The sequence below is a fragment of the Lithobates pipiens genome, unplaced genomic scaffold (genome assembly GCF_037356315.1).
Source record: "Lithobates pipiens isolate NorthernLeopardFrog02 unplaced genomic scaffold, aLitPip1_a1.2 Scaffold_13, whole genome shotgun sequence".
Lineage (NCBI taxonomy): Eukaryota > Metazoa > Chordata > Amphibia > Anura > Ranidae > Lithobates > Lithobates pipiens.
Genome location: NW_027507718.1, coordinates 348481145 through 348494479, shown reverse-complemented (window position 1 = coordinate 348494479; position 13335 = coordinate 348481145). Strand labels below are relative to the sequence as shown.

Below are 13335 nucleotides of genomic sequence, written 5' to 3'. Positions count from 1 at the left end.
CCCCCCCCCGAGCCGTGTTCTGTCATCGCCCCCCCCCCCGAGCCGTGTTCTGTCATCGCCCCCCCCCCCCCGAGCCGTGTTCTGTCATCGCCCCCCCCCCGAGCCGTGTTCTGTCATCGCCCCCCCCCCCCCGAGCCGTGTTCTGTCATCGCCCCCCCCGCGCGCCGTGTTCTGTCATCGCCCCCCCCCCCGCGCGCCGTGTTCTGTCATCGCCCCCCCCCCGCGCGCCGTGTTCTGTCATCGCCCCCCGAGCCGTGTTCTGTCATGGCCCCCCCCCCCCCCCGAGCCGTGTTCTGTCATGGCCCCCCCCCGAGCCGTGTTCTGTCATGGCCCCCCCCCCGAGCCGTGTTCTGTCATGCCCCCCCCCCCCCGAGCCGTGTTCTGTCATCGCCCCCCCCCCCCCCCCCCCCGAGCCGTGTTCTGTCATCGCCCCCCCCCCCCCCCGAGCCGTGTTCTGTCATCGCCCCCCCCCCCCCGAGCCGTGTTCTGTCATCGCCCCCCGAGCCGTGTTCTGTCATCGCCCCCCCCCCCCCCCGAGCCGTGTTCTGTCATCGCCCCCCCCCGCGCGCCGTGTTCTGTCATCCCCCCCCCCCGCGCGCCGTGTTCTGTCATCGCCCCCCCCCCCCGCGCGCTGTGTTCTGTCATCGCCCCCCGAGCCGTGTTCTGTCATCGCCCCCCCCCCCCGAGCCGTGTTCTGTCATGGCCCCCCCGAGCCGTGTTCTGTCATGGCCCCCCCCGAGCCGTGTTCTGTCATGGCCCCCCCCCGAGCCGTGTTCTGTCATGGCCCCCCCCCCGAGCCGTGTTCTGTCATGCCCCCCCCCCCCGAGCCGTGTTCTGTCATGGCCCCCCCCGAGCCGTGTTCTGTCATGGCCCCCCCCGAGCCGTGTTCTGTCATGGCCCCCCCCCAGCCGTGTTCTGTCATGGCCCCCCCCCAGCCGTGTTCTGTCATGGCCCCCCCCCAGCCGTGTTCTGTCATGGCCCCCCCGAGCCGTGTTCTGTCATGGCCCCCCCCGAGCCGTGTTCTGTCATGGCCCCCCCCGAGCCGTGTTCTGTCATGGCCCCCCCCGAGCCGTGTTCTGTCATGGCCCCCCCCGAGCCGTGTTCTGTCATGGCCCCCCCCGAGCCGTGTTCTGTCATGGCCCCCCCCGAGCCGTGTTCTGTCATGGCCCCCCCCGAGCCGTGTTCTGTCATGGCCCCCCCCGAGCCGTGTTCTGTCATGGCCCCCCCGAGCCGTGTTCTGTCATGGCCCCCCCCGAGCCGTGTTCTGTCATGGCCCCCCCCGAGCCGTGTTCTGTCATGGCCCCCCCCGAGCCGTGTTCTGTCATGGCCCCCCCCGAGCCGTGTTCTGTCATGGCCCCCCCCGAGCCGTGTTCTGTCATGGCCCCCCCCGAGCCGTGTTCTGTCATGGCCCCCCCCCGAGCCGTGTTCTGTCATGGCCCCCCCCCGAGCCGTGTTCTGTCATGGCCCCCCCCCGAGCCGTGTTCTGTCATGGCCCCCCCCGAGCCGTGTTCTGTCATGGCCCCCCCCGAGCCGTGTTCTGTCATGGCCCCCCCCGAGCCGTGTTCTGTCATGGCCCCCCCCGAGCCGTGTTCTGTCATGGCCCCCCCCGAGCCGTGTTCTGTCATGGCCCCCCCCGAGCCGTGTTCTGTCATGGCCCCCCCCGAGCCGTGTTCTGTCATGGCCCCCCCCGAGCCGTGTTCTGTCATGGCCCCCCCCGAGCCGTGTTCTGTCATGGCCCCCCCCGAGCCGTGTTCTGTCATGGCCCCCCCCGAGCCGTGTTCTGTCATGGCCCCCCCCGAGCCGTGTTCTGTCATGGCCCCCCCCGAGCCGTGTTCTGTCATGGCCCCCCCCGAGCCGTGTTCTGTCATGGCCCCCCCCGAGCCGTGTTCTGTCATGGCCCCCCCCGAGCCGTGTTCTGTCATGGCCCCCCCCGAGCCGTGTTCTGTCATGGCCCCCCCCGAGCCGTGTTCTGTCATGGCCCCCCCCGAGCCGTGTTCTGTCATGGCCCCCCCCGAGCCGTGTTCTGTCATGGCCCCCCCCGAGCCGTGTTCTGTCATGGCCCCCCCGAGCCGTGTTCTGTCATGGCCCCCCCGAGCCGTGTTCTGTCATGGCCCCCCCGAGCCGTGTTCTGTCATGGCCCCCCCCCCCGAGCCGTGTTCTGTCATGGCCCCCCCCCCGAGCCGTGTTCTGTCATGCCCCCCCCCCCCCGAGCCGTGTTCTGTCATGGCCCCCCCCGAGCCGTGTTCTGTCATGGCCCCCCCCGAGCCGTGTTCTGTCATGGCCCCCCCCGGGCCGTGTTCTGTCATGGCCCCCCCGAGCCGTGTTCTGTCATGGCCCCCCCGAGCCGTGTTCTGTCATGGCCCCCCCGAGCCGTGTTCTGTCATGGCCCCCCGAGCCGTGTTCTGTCATGGCCCCCCCCCCGAGCCGTGTTCTGTCATGGCCCCCCCCCCGAGCCGTGTTCTGTCATGGCCCCCCCCCCCGAGCCGTGTTCTGTCATGGCCCCCCCCCCGAGCCGTGTTCTGTCATGGCCCCCCCCCGAGCCGTGTTCTGTCATGGCCCCCCCCCCCCGAGCCGTGTTCTGTCATCGCCCCCCCCGAGCCGTGTTCTGTCATCGCCCCCCCCCCCCCCCCCGGAGCCGTGTTCTGTCATCGCCCCCCCCCCCGGAGCCGTGTTCTGTCATCGCCCCCCCCCCAGAGCCGTGTTCTGTCATGGCCCCCCCCGAGCCGTGTTCTGTCATGGCCCCCCCCCCGAGCCGTGTTCTGTCATGGCCCCCCCCCCGAGCCGTGTTCTGTCATGGCCCCCCCCCCCCGAGCCGTGTTCTGTCATGGCCCCCCCCCCGAGCCGTGTTCTGTCATGGCCCCCCCCCGAGCCGTGTTCTGTCATGGCCCCCCCCCCCGAGCCGTGTTCTGTCATGGCCCCCCCCCGAGCCGTGTTCTGTCATGGCCCCCCCCCGAGCCGTGTTCTGTCATGGCCCCCCCCCCGAGCCGTGTTCTGTCATGGCCCCCCCCGAGCCGTGTTCTGTCATGGCCCCCCCCGAGCCGTGTTCTGTCATGCCCCCCCCCGAGCCGTGTTCTGTCATGCCCCCCCCCCGAGCCGTGTTCTGTCATGCCCCCCCCCGAGCCGTGTTCTGTCATGCCCCCCCCCCCCCCCGAGCCGTGTTCTGTCATGCCCCCCCCCTCCCCCGAGCCGTGTTCTGTCATGCCCCTCTCCCCCGAGCCGTGTTCTGTCATGCCCCCCCCCCCCGAGCCGTGTTCTGTCATGCCCCCCCCCCCCCGAGCCGTGTTATGTCATGCCCCCCCCCCCCCCCCCGTGTTCTGTCATGCCCCCCCCCGAGCCGTGTTCTGTCATGCCCCCCCCCCCCCGAGCCGTGTTCTGTCATGCCCCCCCCCCCCCGAGCCGTGTTCTGTCATGCCCCCCCCCTCCCCCGAGCCGTGTTCTGTCATGCCCCTCTCCCCCGAGCCGTGTTCTGTCATGCCCCCCCCCCCCCGAGCCGTGTTCTGTCATGCCCCCCCCCCCGAGCCGTGTTCTGTCATGCCCCCCCCCCCCCCCCCCCCCCGAGCCGTGTTCTGTCATGCCCCCCCCCCCCCGGAGCCGTGTTCTGTCATGCCCCCCCCCCGGAGCCGTGTTCTGTCATGGCCCCCCCACCGAGCAGTGTCCTGTCATGGCCCCCCCACCGAGCAGTGTCCTGTCATCTGCCAAACCCCCCCCTTCCCCCAGCCTTGTTGTGTCATTCCCCCCCCTCCCCCCCAGTCAGTGTACCAGCAAGTCTTACCCCACCTTTTTCCTGCCACAGACATCTAATGTGGGGATGGATAAATGACACTTCCATGACTGCTAATTTGGGGGGTTGAAGTGGTTGTAATGAAATCTGATCAAAGCATATCCCTCTATAGTGTGTACTTGTCTCAGTCCAGAGCAGTAAGGCCCCTTTCACACGGACGATCCGTTCAGGTCCCCATGTCAGTTTTTCAGGCGGACCTGAACGGATGCTCCATAGAGGTCTATGGAGCGTCGGATGTCAGCAGTGACAAGTCCGCTGACATCCGATCCGCTCCGATCCGAAAAAGTGTGACGGAGGAAAAAGCTATTTTTCCATCCGTCATCGGATCGGGTGATGACGGACACTGCGGTCCGTAGTCACCCGATCTCCCATAGGGGAATGCGGCGCTGTGACAGGTCCGTCCCCTGCGCAGTGTACAGAGACAGACCTGTCATCTTCCTGCTCAGCGGAGATCACTCCAGCAATCCCCGCTGAGCAAGCGGATATCCCCGGGGCGGATCAGCACTGATCCTCCCCATGTGAAAGCACCCTAAGGCTCATTTCTGTCTACTGCCTCGTTCCTCTGATATCTGCATGAATCATTGCTGACACCAAAAAGAAAGGTGACCTCCATCTGATTGACTAAAACATGAAAGGAGCTTGGTGAGAAAAAGTGGGAGGGAGAGGAGAGCCCTGGAGATAAAATACAATTGTTCTCAGCCATATATGGAGACCTTGATATTATACAAGTAGACTGTATATAGGTGATAATGATATGGGGTGTATATACCGTCTCTAGAGGTTTTATATACACACAGTCCTCAGGTATGTCCATAAATCTGCACTAGATGCAGCCAGTAGTGATAGAGATAGAAGAGAAATCTGTGTATAAAGAAAGGAGGAGAGAGAAGTAATTGTGTATTACTCTGATATGGAGCTCTCCATGCAGATCTACTGCGGGGGCGACCCTCCTACACAAAATCACATACCTGTACATGATTCTGTGCGCTGGATCAGGGGCGTGTACCGCCAGTGAACCCACTCCCGCTGTGATTGGACACGGCGGAAGCCAATCAGCGGCTCCAGTGGACGTGATGTCCACCCGGACACGCTGATCGTTCTCAGGAGAGGCAGACCGCCATTCCCTCAGAGAGGATGATGGAGATCATGTGATCTGTCTTCCTCCAGTCAAGGCACCCCCACCCCCACACACAGTTATAAAGCACTCCCTACGAGCACATATTATGCTTTGATCGCGGCCACTGTTAACCCCTTCTCTGTCAGTGTCATTAAAACCGAGCATTTTTTGCCCTGTATTAGTGTCACTGGTCCCCAAAAAGTGAGATCTTTCATCCGACTTGGTAGTTGTGCGATTTTCATGCGACTTCAGGGAATGCGACTTCAGGGAATGCGATTTCAGGGAATGCCTGTGTAAACTTAAAGTGGTTGTATGGTATTTTTTTTTTTACTTTTACCTACAGGAAAGCCTATAATAAGGCTTACCTGTAGGTAAAAAAAAATATATCCTAAACCTGTACGGTTTAGGAGATATTCCCCTCGGTATGCGCCGCTGACTGCAGCGGCGCGTGCGCACAAGGGGATTCTCGGCTGAAAGCCCGGCAGTCGCCGGACCCTACCGGGATGAAATCTCCCGCGCGCATTCACGGGAGTGACGATATCGCAGCTCCGGCCACTCACAGCGCCGGAGCCGCGATACCCGGAAGAAACGCAGAGGGAGCATGTCAGCTCCCTCGGCGTGGATCGGGCCAGATGTCGGGCCTCGTTCTAAGGTAAGTATTTCATAATGAGCTAGTATGCGGTGCATACTAGCTCATTATGCCATTTCCTTTGCAGGTGGCAAAAAAAATAAAAAAATTAGCGGGTATACAACCGCTTTAATTTCTACGGATGTCAGTTTGCATCAAAGTCGAAGAGAGTAGTACAGGGACTGCTTTGAAGTTGGTGCAACTTGAAGTTGCACAGATATGGATGATGATCATTGGAAATCATGGGGTACGCCTTGTCATGTGATTCCTATGTCCAAAGTCGCACAAGTGTGATAAGGACCTTAGGCCCCTTTCACACTTGGGACTACAAAGTCGCATGACAAGTCGTACCCCATGATTTCCAATGAGTACCATTCATATCTGTGCAACTTTAAAGTAGTCCCTGCCCTGCTTTGGTCCGACTTGAGGTCCATAGACCTAAAGATTACACAGGCATTGCTTTAAGTCGTGGCAAAAATTGCACAACTTTCAGGTAAAAGGGGCCTTAGTGTCAGATTTGTCTATTGCAATCCCGCTAAAAAATCGCTGATCGCCGCCATTACTAGTAAAAAAGCAAAAAAAAACAAAATCATATATCTCATAGTTGTAGACGCTATAACTTTTGCGCAAGCCAATCAATATACACTTATTGGGATGTAGAAGAATATATATGCGAATAAATTTTATTGTATATATTTTATAGTAGAAAGTAAAAACTATTGTTCTTTTTTTTATTTTATTTTTTTTGCGTAATAAAAACCGCAGAGGTGATCAAATCCCACCGAAAGAAAGCTCTATTTGTGGGAAAAAAAAGTCAATTTTGTTTAGGTGCAACATCGCAGAACCGCGCAATTGTCAGTTAATTGCCCTGGTCATGAAGGGGGTAAACCTTCCGGAGTGATTAATACTAATTAGAATTTCTGTCCTCTCTGCTGTCTCAGCCAATGAGGAAGGGAGTCCTGGGCAGCCAAGACACTTCTGCAACTTTGGTGGATTTAGAGGGACCTGAGGCAAGTATTAGGGGGGCTGTGGGGGGGGGGGGGGGTGCTGAACAGAGAAGGCTTTTTATCTTGATAGGAGAAGTTTGGGGTATATAAAAAGAAAAAAACAAACCTTTATACGGGATTTAAAGCAGAGCTCCACCCAAAGGGTAAAGCTCCTTTTTGTTTGTTTGCATCCTCCACTGCCACATTTGGCACTTTTGTGGGCGGCGGGGGGCTACCTGGTTTAGGCAAGTACTCACTCCCACTTCTGGCTCAGATCACCATGGCGAACTTACCCAGAACTTCGCCCCCTACCCACCCTACACACAGGTCCCAGAAGACTGCGGGACCATTAACAAGGCACAGCGTGACTCGCGCATGCACAGGAGGTAACAGGCTGTAAAGCTGCAAGGCTTCACTTCCTGTTTCCCTTACCAGAGGTGTTGGCGCCTGCACCCAAAGCCAATTGAAGAATTGGCTCAGGATAGGACATCGCGGGATCCCTGGACAGGTAAGTGTCCTTATTTTAAATGTTGCAGTTACAGTATTTGTAGCTGCTGACTTTAAATTTTTCCCAAAGTAGCCTGGAGCTCCTCTTTAACCACCCGGACCATTTGGCTGGCCAAAGACCAAACCGCTTTTTGCAATTCGGCACTGCGTCGCTTTAACTGACAATTGCGCGGTCGTGCGACGTGGCTCCCAAACAAAATTGACGTCCTTTTTTTTTCCCCCACAAATAGAGCTTTCTTTTGGTGGTGTTTGATCACTTCTGCTTTTTTTTTTTTTTTTGCACTATAAAAAAAGCGACAATTTTGAAAAAAACGCATTATTTTTAACTTTTTGAAATAATAAATATCCCTTAAAAATATATTTTTTAAAAAAAGTTTTTTTTCCCCTCAGTTTAGGCCGATAAGTATTCTACATATTTTTGGTAATTGAATCACAATAAGCATTTATTGATTTGGTTTGCGCAAAAGTTATAAACAAAATAGGGGATAGATTTATGGCATTTTCATTAATATTTTTTTTTTTTTACTAGTAATGGCGGTAATCTGTGATTTTTATCATGACCGCGACATTATGGCGGACACATCGGACAATTTTGACATGTTTTTGGGACCATTGGCATTAATACAGCGATCAGTGCGATTAAAATTGCATTGATTTCTGTAAAAATGTCACTGGCAGTGAAGGGGTTAACACTAGGGGGCAGGAGAGAGGTTAATATGTATCCTATTTTGTGTTCTAATAGAAGGGGGGATGGGACTGTGCAGGGAAACTAACAGATCGCTGTCCATACTCTGTGTGTACAGACGATCTGTCAGTTCCCTGCTCAGAGAACCGGAAACTGTGTTTACATACACAGCTCCCGGTTCTCCGTGTGCCCCGAGCGGCTCGGGGAGCGAGCTGGGTGCGCACGTCCCCTCTAGTGGCCGTTTATGTTACCAACGTAACAAAACGGTGATTCGCGCAGCTGAGCCAACAACTGCTGAGTACAACTGCGGCGGCTGGTCGGCATGCGGTTAAGACGGGAAAACTTGCAATCGCAAGACTGCTGATCGCTCAGTTCTCCTCCGGCTCCTCCAAGAGGAGGGGTGGGCGCAGCTGGCTTCAGCTCTTGGCTGTATTCTAAGATTCAGAGCAAGCTGTTGATCAGGAAGCTGGGTGGATCCCAACAATATGGTCGGGATCCTTCCAGAGGCTGTAACTTCCCTGCCATGTTCGCTGACAGCGGGCAATAGCCCATAATAAGCCGACTCCGGGTCACAGGAGTGCAAAAGTAAGTGCGCGCTTGTTGCCCACAAGAGAAGTAGGCCGAGAAAGATTTTATTGAATTATGAAACGGACAATTTTAGTGAACTGTTCTAAAGTAATAATATTGTTTATCCTTTTAGACATCATAACAAGCAGCCCCCAGGCTTCCTAGTAGCATTGGCACTGAAAAACTTTGGTAATGTGCTGCCACCTGGTGGAACTGGAAAATATCAGCTTTGATCTTTCCCTATTTTAAATGTTTGGCCCGGCATGGCATTGGTACAGACTGTCATCCTTATAATCTTCTTCCTTAGTCACTGGCCTGGAACAAGCATGCAGCCAGCAAAGTCCAAAATTTGAAACTGAATGCAGGTTCCGTTCAGGTTTTACAGTAATTCACATATTTTATTTATCTGTGTAATATTCAATGTTACTAATACCCCATTAGCCTTATTCTGATGCTATTTGAACTGTACAATAGTTTTTGGGTATATTTATTCCCCTTTAGACTCCTCACAACACCCTTGAGTTCGAATTGTTATACTGTGATTGCATGCTGGAGATAATTATTGTGGGTGTGCAGCTTACACTGACTTTACTATTTCATTATAAGGAGGGTGTACGACACTGTCTAGGATGGTTATTTTACGTCTAAAAATTCAGTCTCAGTGTCATAAAATGTTTTTTTGGGAGATGGTTTTATCACTACATTCTCCCAGCTGAGGTTTTGGTACATTTGTATCAGCAACATAATCTTAAAGCAGAGCTCCGTTTGTTCGCACCCTCCACCACCACATTTGTCATTTTTTGGCAGGGGGGGAGCGGGTACGTGGTTTTGGCAGGTACACGCTCCCACTTCCTAGTAAGATTGCCGCACAGCGGTTGTCCCCCTCCCCGCTACCTTCTGGGACACACAGCGGTGTCCTTGTATTAAAGGACAGCAGCTATAGTATTTGCAGAGCAGCTGACCTTTTTTAATTTTTTTTTTTTTTTTTTACACTCTGGAACTCTTTAACTTAAAGCGGAGCTCCACCCAAAAATGGAACTTCTGCTTTAAGTACAGGTGACCCCCTGACATGCCACATTTGACATGTCATTGTTTTGGGGGAGGAGGGGGGGTACCCTGTTTTTACAGGCACCCAGCTCTCACTTCCAGGGCGCCAGAAGGAAGATCACCTCCCTCCCTGCAATCTTCTGGGACTTGTCACAGGTCCCAGAAGATTGTCTGGCCATTCACAGCACGGCTCGTGCATGCCCAGTGCGTGCCCGGCTGTGAAGGCACAGCCGGGCGCCCACAGAATGACGGCACTGTGGAGAGGAGGGGGAGAGGAACGAGGTTTCCTGCACCCACATCGCTGGACCGTGGGACAGGTGAGTGTCTGATTATTAAAAGTCAGCAGCTACACTTTTTGTAGCTTCTGACTTTTATATGGGTGGAACTCCGCTTTAAGCAAAACTTCAGGCAAAAATGAAGCCGCTTTTGTAGCAATATTCACTTTCAATCCAGAGAATTTCCCCTGTAAGGACGTCTTTTCTGCCACAAGATGACCTGAGTTTGATGTCCAGCATCATTCAACCCACTTCTTCTGAGCCCAGATCACCCTGGACCCCCTGTGATTGGACAGTGAAAAGAGAAGCAACACAGCGATGAGCTAATCTTTCACGCTGCTTTCTATTAACAACATTCTTGTTGGCACATGAACTGATTGGCTGCTTGTGCTGCTTATTCTTATCACACTCCATACTTACTGTACAGAAACTGCAATAGGCCGACACCAGCTCAGATTTAGGTCCTTACACTCCTTGAAATTTTAAAAATACATTTACTGATATATTAATTACAGAACTGCATTCATGCTTGTCTTTAATATCTGCCTAGATTTCAGATTTAAAATTAAACTAAACTTTGTTTTCATTGGATAAGGGCTGAAGAAACCAAAGTGCCTCATGTGCGTTCCTTTTGCCTGCTGCCAATCCACGTCTAACACTGGATATCATAATGACATATTCTCTATACATTGCCAACATTTTAAGTGGCAAACTATGGTGGCTGTGACATGCATTTAAAAGAGAAGTATGGGGTTTGGGGTTTTTGCAGATTTATACTTACCTAGGTGGATGCTGCATCGCTCCCCCGCCGGCTCTAACACTGAGAACTGAGAGATCTAACACCGCAGATCGCTCTTTTCTTACAGCTCCCTGAGTAGAGAGCTCAGTCACTGCTCACTGTAGTGCTGGGCTGTGGATTGGAATGGAGCGGCCGGCTCAGGCTTTAAGTGGCTCGCTGAGAGGCTAAGCCGGGTGCTGGTCCAGGTTTGTGGGCGGATCCCGCCTCCAGTGTCGCGATCTTGCCTGGACCGGTTCTGTGACGTCAGCTGACAGCGGACTTCAGCCCACTGTCTGCTAAAAACGGGTTACACGAGTGCAGAACAAACTACATTTTTTTTTCAATATGTTCCTCAATAGCCGCTTTGTGTGCACCAAAGGTCTTTGCAAACCTCAATATTACCTTGTAAAAGTAGTGCTGGCACCATCATTGTACTGCATGTATCCTGTACAGATAGCAGAGCTTTGGGAGGGGCACAGCTGTCCTTAACCACTTCCCGCACAAGGCCGTCATATGATGTCCTGGACTTTGAGTGGAGATATCTGAATGATGGAGTTGCAGGCATCATCCAGATATTTTTTTTTTTCTGCCAGTGATTCCCTGCACAGTAAAAACAATCATAGTTACAATCACAATCACTGTTTTTACAGGTGGCAGGAGGGGCCATTTACCATAGAGCTGACCAAGGACCAGATGGTCCCCGGCCATCTCTATGACCTTCGGAGGCCGGGTACGACGTTAAGACATCACTTCCGGCCTCGGCAAATGTAAACACTACTGTGATTTTAACGGAAACGGCTGAGATTGTGTGTTTTTTATTTTGTTTTTTTTCTTATAGACCCCACATCTCTCTCTAACAAGGACCTGTCATGCACTATTCCTATTATAAGGGATGTTTACATTCCTTGTAATGGGAATAAAAGTGATTACACTTTTTTTCCTTTTCAATATTTTTTTTTTTTTTTTTTAAGAGTAAAAAAAATATATATATATATATATTTTTTGGAGCACCCCGGTCCCACACACAGAAGTGAACACATATGTAAAACTGCATTCACACCACACATATGAGGTATTGCCATGAATGTTGTAGTGAGAGCAATAATTCTATCCCAAGACCTCTTTTGTAACTATAAACGGGTAACCTGTAAACATTTGTAAAATGTTGCCTATGGAGATTAAGTACCGAATTTGACATGTTGGGTATCTATTTTCTTGGCGTAACATCATCTTTCACATTATACAAAAAAATTGGGCTAACATAATGCTTGGTGTGTGTGTGTGTGTGTGTGTGTTTTTTTATATTTATTTTTATTTTTTTAATCAAGAAACTGTTTTTTAAAAAAAAATGCATTTTGAAAAATTGCTGCACAAATACCATGTGACATAAAAAGTTGCACTGACCGCCATTTTATTCCCTGGGATCTCTGCTAAAAAATATATGTTTGGGGGTTCTTTGGAGTTGTTTTATAGCAAAAAATTATGATTTTTACATGTAGGCAAGGAATGCTAAAATACACCTGGGCTGGAAATTGTTCAAATTAGTTCACTTTAAAAAGAAAAAAACATTTTTTGCAGGTTAAAGTGCTTTAAAAAAAAAATATATATATATTTTTGAGCCTGAAAAACATTGCACTAGCGATTAGCAGATTGCTGGTTCTGTGCAGATCTCCTGCAGACCTGTCAGTGCATTTGTGTGCCCGTACATCCCGTATGGGCAATGCAGATACACTGAGAGGAAGAATCGATGAACTACCTAGAGAGCTCCACAGCACTGTAGTTGTTCATTGAGAATTACAAGCCGACATCCGCAAAGAATGTCGGTACTTGTAGTTCATTCACAGAACTCTAAGAATAAATGATGCAGCTGTGTGGGCAGAGCCCCGCATGGCTGTGCTAATTTGAAAAACTAACCAATAGTACGTGGAACTTCTCCCCATACTGCTGTCACAGGGAGGGGGAATTGGGCAGCGGCTACAGAATTGGGAACATGTTACATGTTCCACCCTAAAAACGTGTGGCACATGTTCCCAAAGATGGACTTATCCTTAAAGTTATGCTATACTTGTGTTATACTTACCTGCTCTGTGAAGAAGTTTTGCATAGAGCAGTCCTGTTCCTCCTCTTCTCGGATCCCCTGCTGGCACTCCTGGCTCCTCCCTCCTGCCCAGAGCAAGCAGCTTGCTGTGGGGGCACCCGAGTAGGCTTGCTTCCTCGCCCCTGCTCTGTGCGTCCATTTAGACGCAGAGCGGCGCTTGGCCTTGGTCCCCCCCTCTCTCTCTCTACTCATTGGCCGACTGACTTTGACAGCAGCGAAAGCCAATGGCGCCCGCTGTTGTCTCAGCCAATGAGGAAGCAGAGTCCCCGGGCAGCCTTTAAAGAAGCTTTGAAAAACCTTCTGCCTCTTAGAATCACTTTAAACTACAGGCTGCCTGCAAGAAACTGCAGGGGGTGGGGGGGGCAGACACCAGGCCAGTCACCCTGAACGGGGCGAGAGAGCAGCGCTGACTGGTTTTTATTATAGGAAGCTCCTGAACAGGGGAAAGTGCAGCAGTTGTTGCATGCTGGATTACTGCACAGATCTGGAAGAAATGCACAAAGGACACCAACATTCAAATAACTATACACACCCCTCTTCTATTTAGACACAATTGCAGCTTTTGATATATTGTATTTGAACATGGTGTACATTGGCTTTGCTCTAATACTTTATCTTTGTTTCCTTATTTTCTTTTTTTAGATGAAAGCTGAACTGGGGACAAAATTCATCAGCCAGCTGGCGTTTTATGTTTTGGACTTTATGCTTGAGGAATACCCGTGTTTGATCTAGACACCTTCCCAGACTGGGCACCACACAATGTATAAAGAAGTAGCATCTCTATAATTAAAGATGTTGTTGTACCAACCTTTTCTGACTGGAATAATGTGAATTCAGACTCTTTTGCACTAAATTGTCCGTTGTTT

At 52.3% G+C, this 13335-nt stretch overlaps 1 long non-coding RNA gene across 1 annotated transcript in view; it reads left to right on the top strand.

Moving 5' to 3' along the window:
• The window catches only part of LOC143975101 (uncharacterized), a 36805-nt gene extending 23528 nt beyond the window's left edge, over positions 1-13277 (top strand). Inside the window, exon 3 of the long non-coding RNA XR_013272328.1 lies at positions 13112-13277. This is a non-coding gene — a long non-coding RNA (uncharacterized LOC143975101). The remainder of the gene's footprint in view (positions 1-13111) is intronic.
• The last annotated feature ends 58 nt before the right edge of the window (positions 13278-13335 follow it).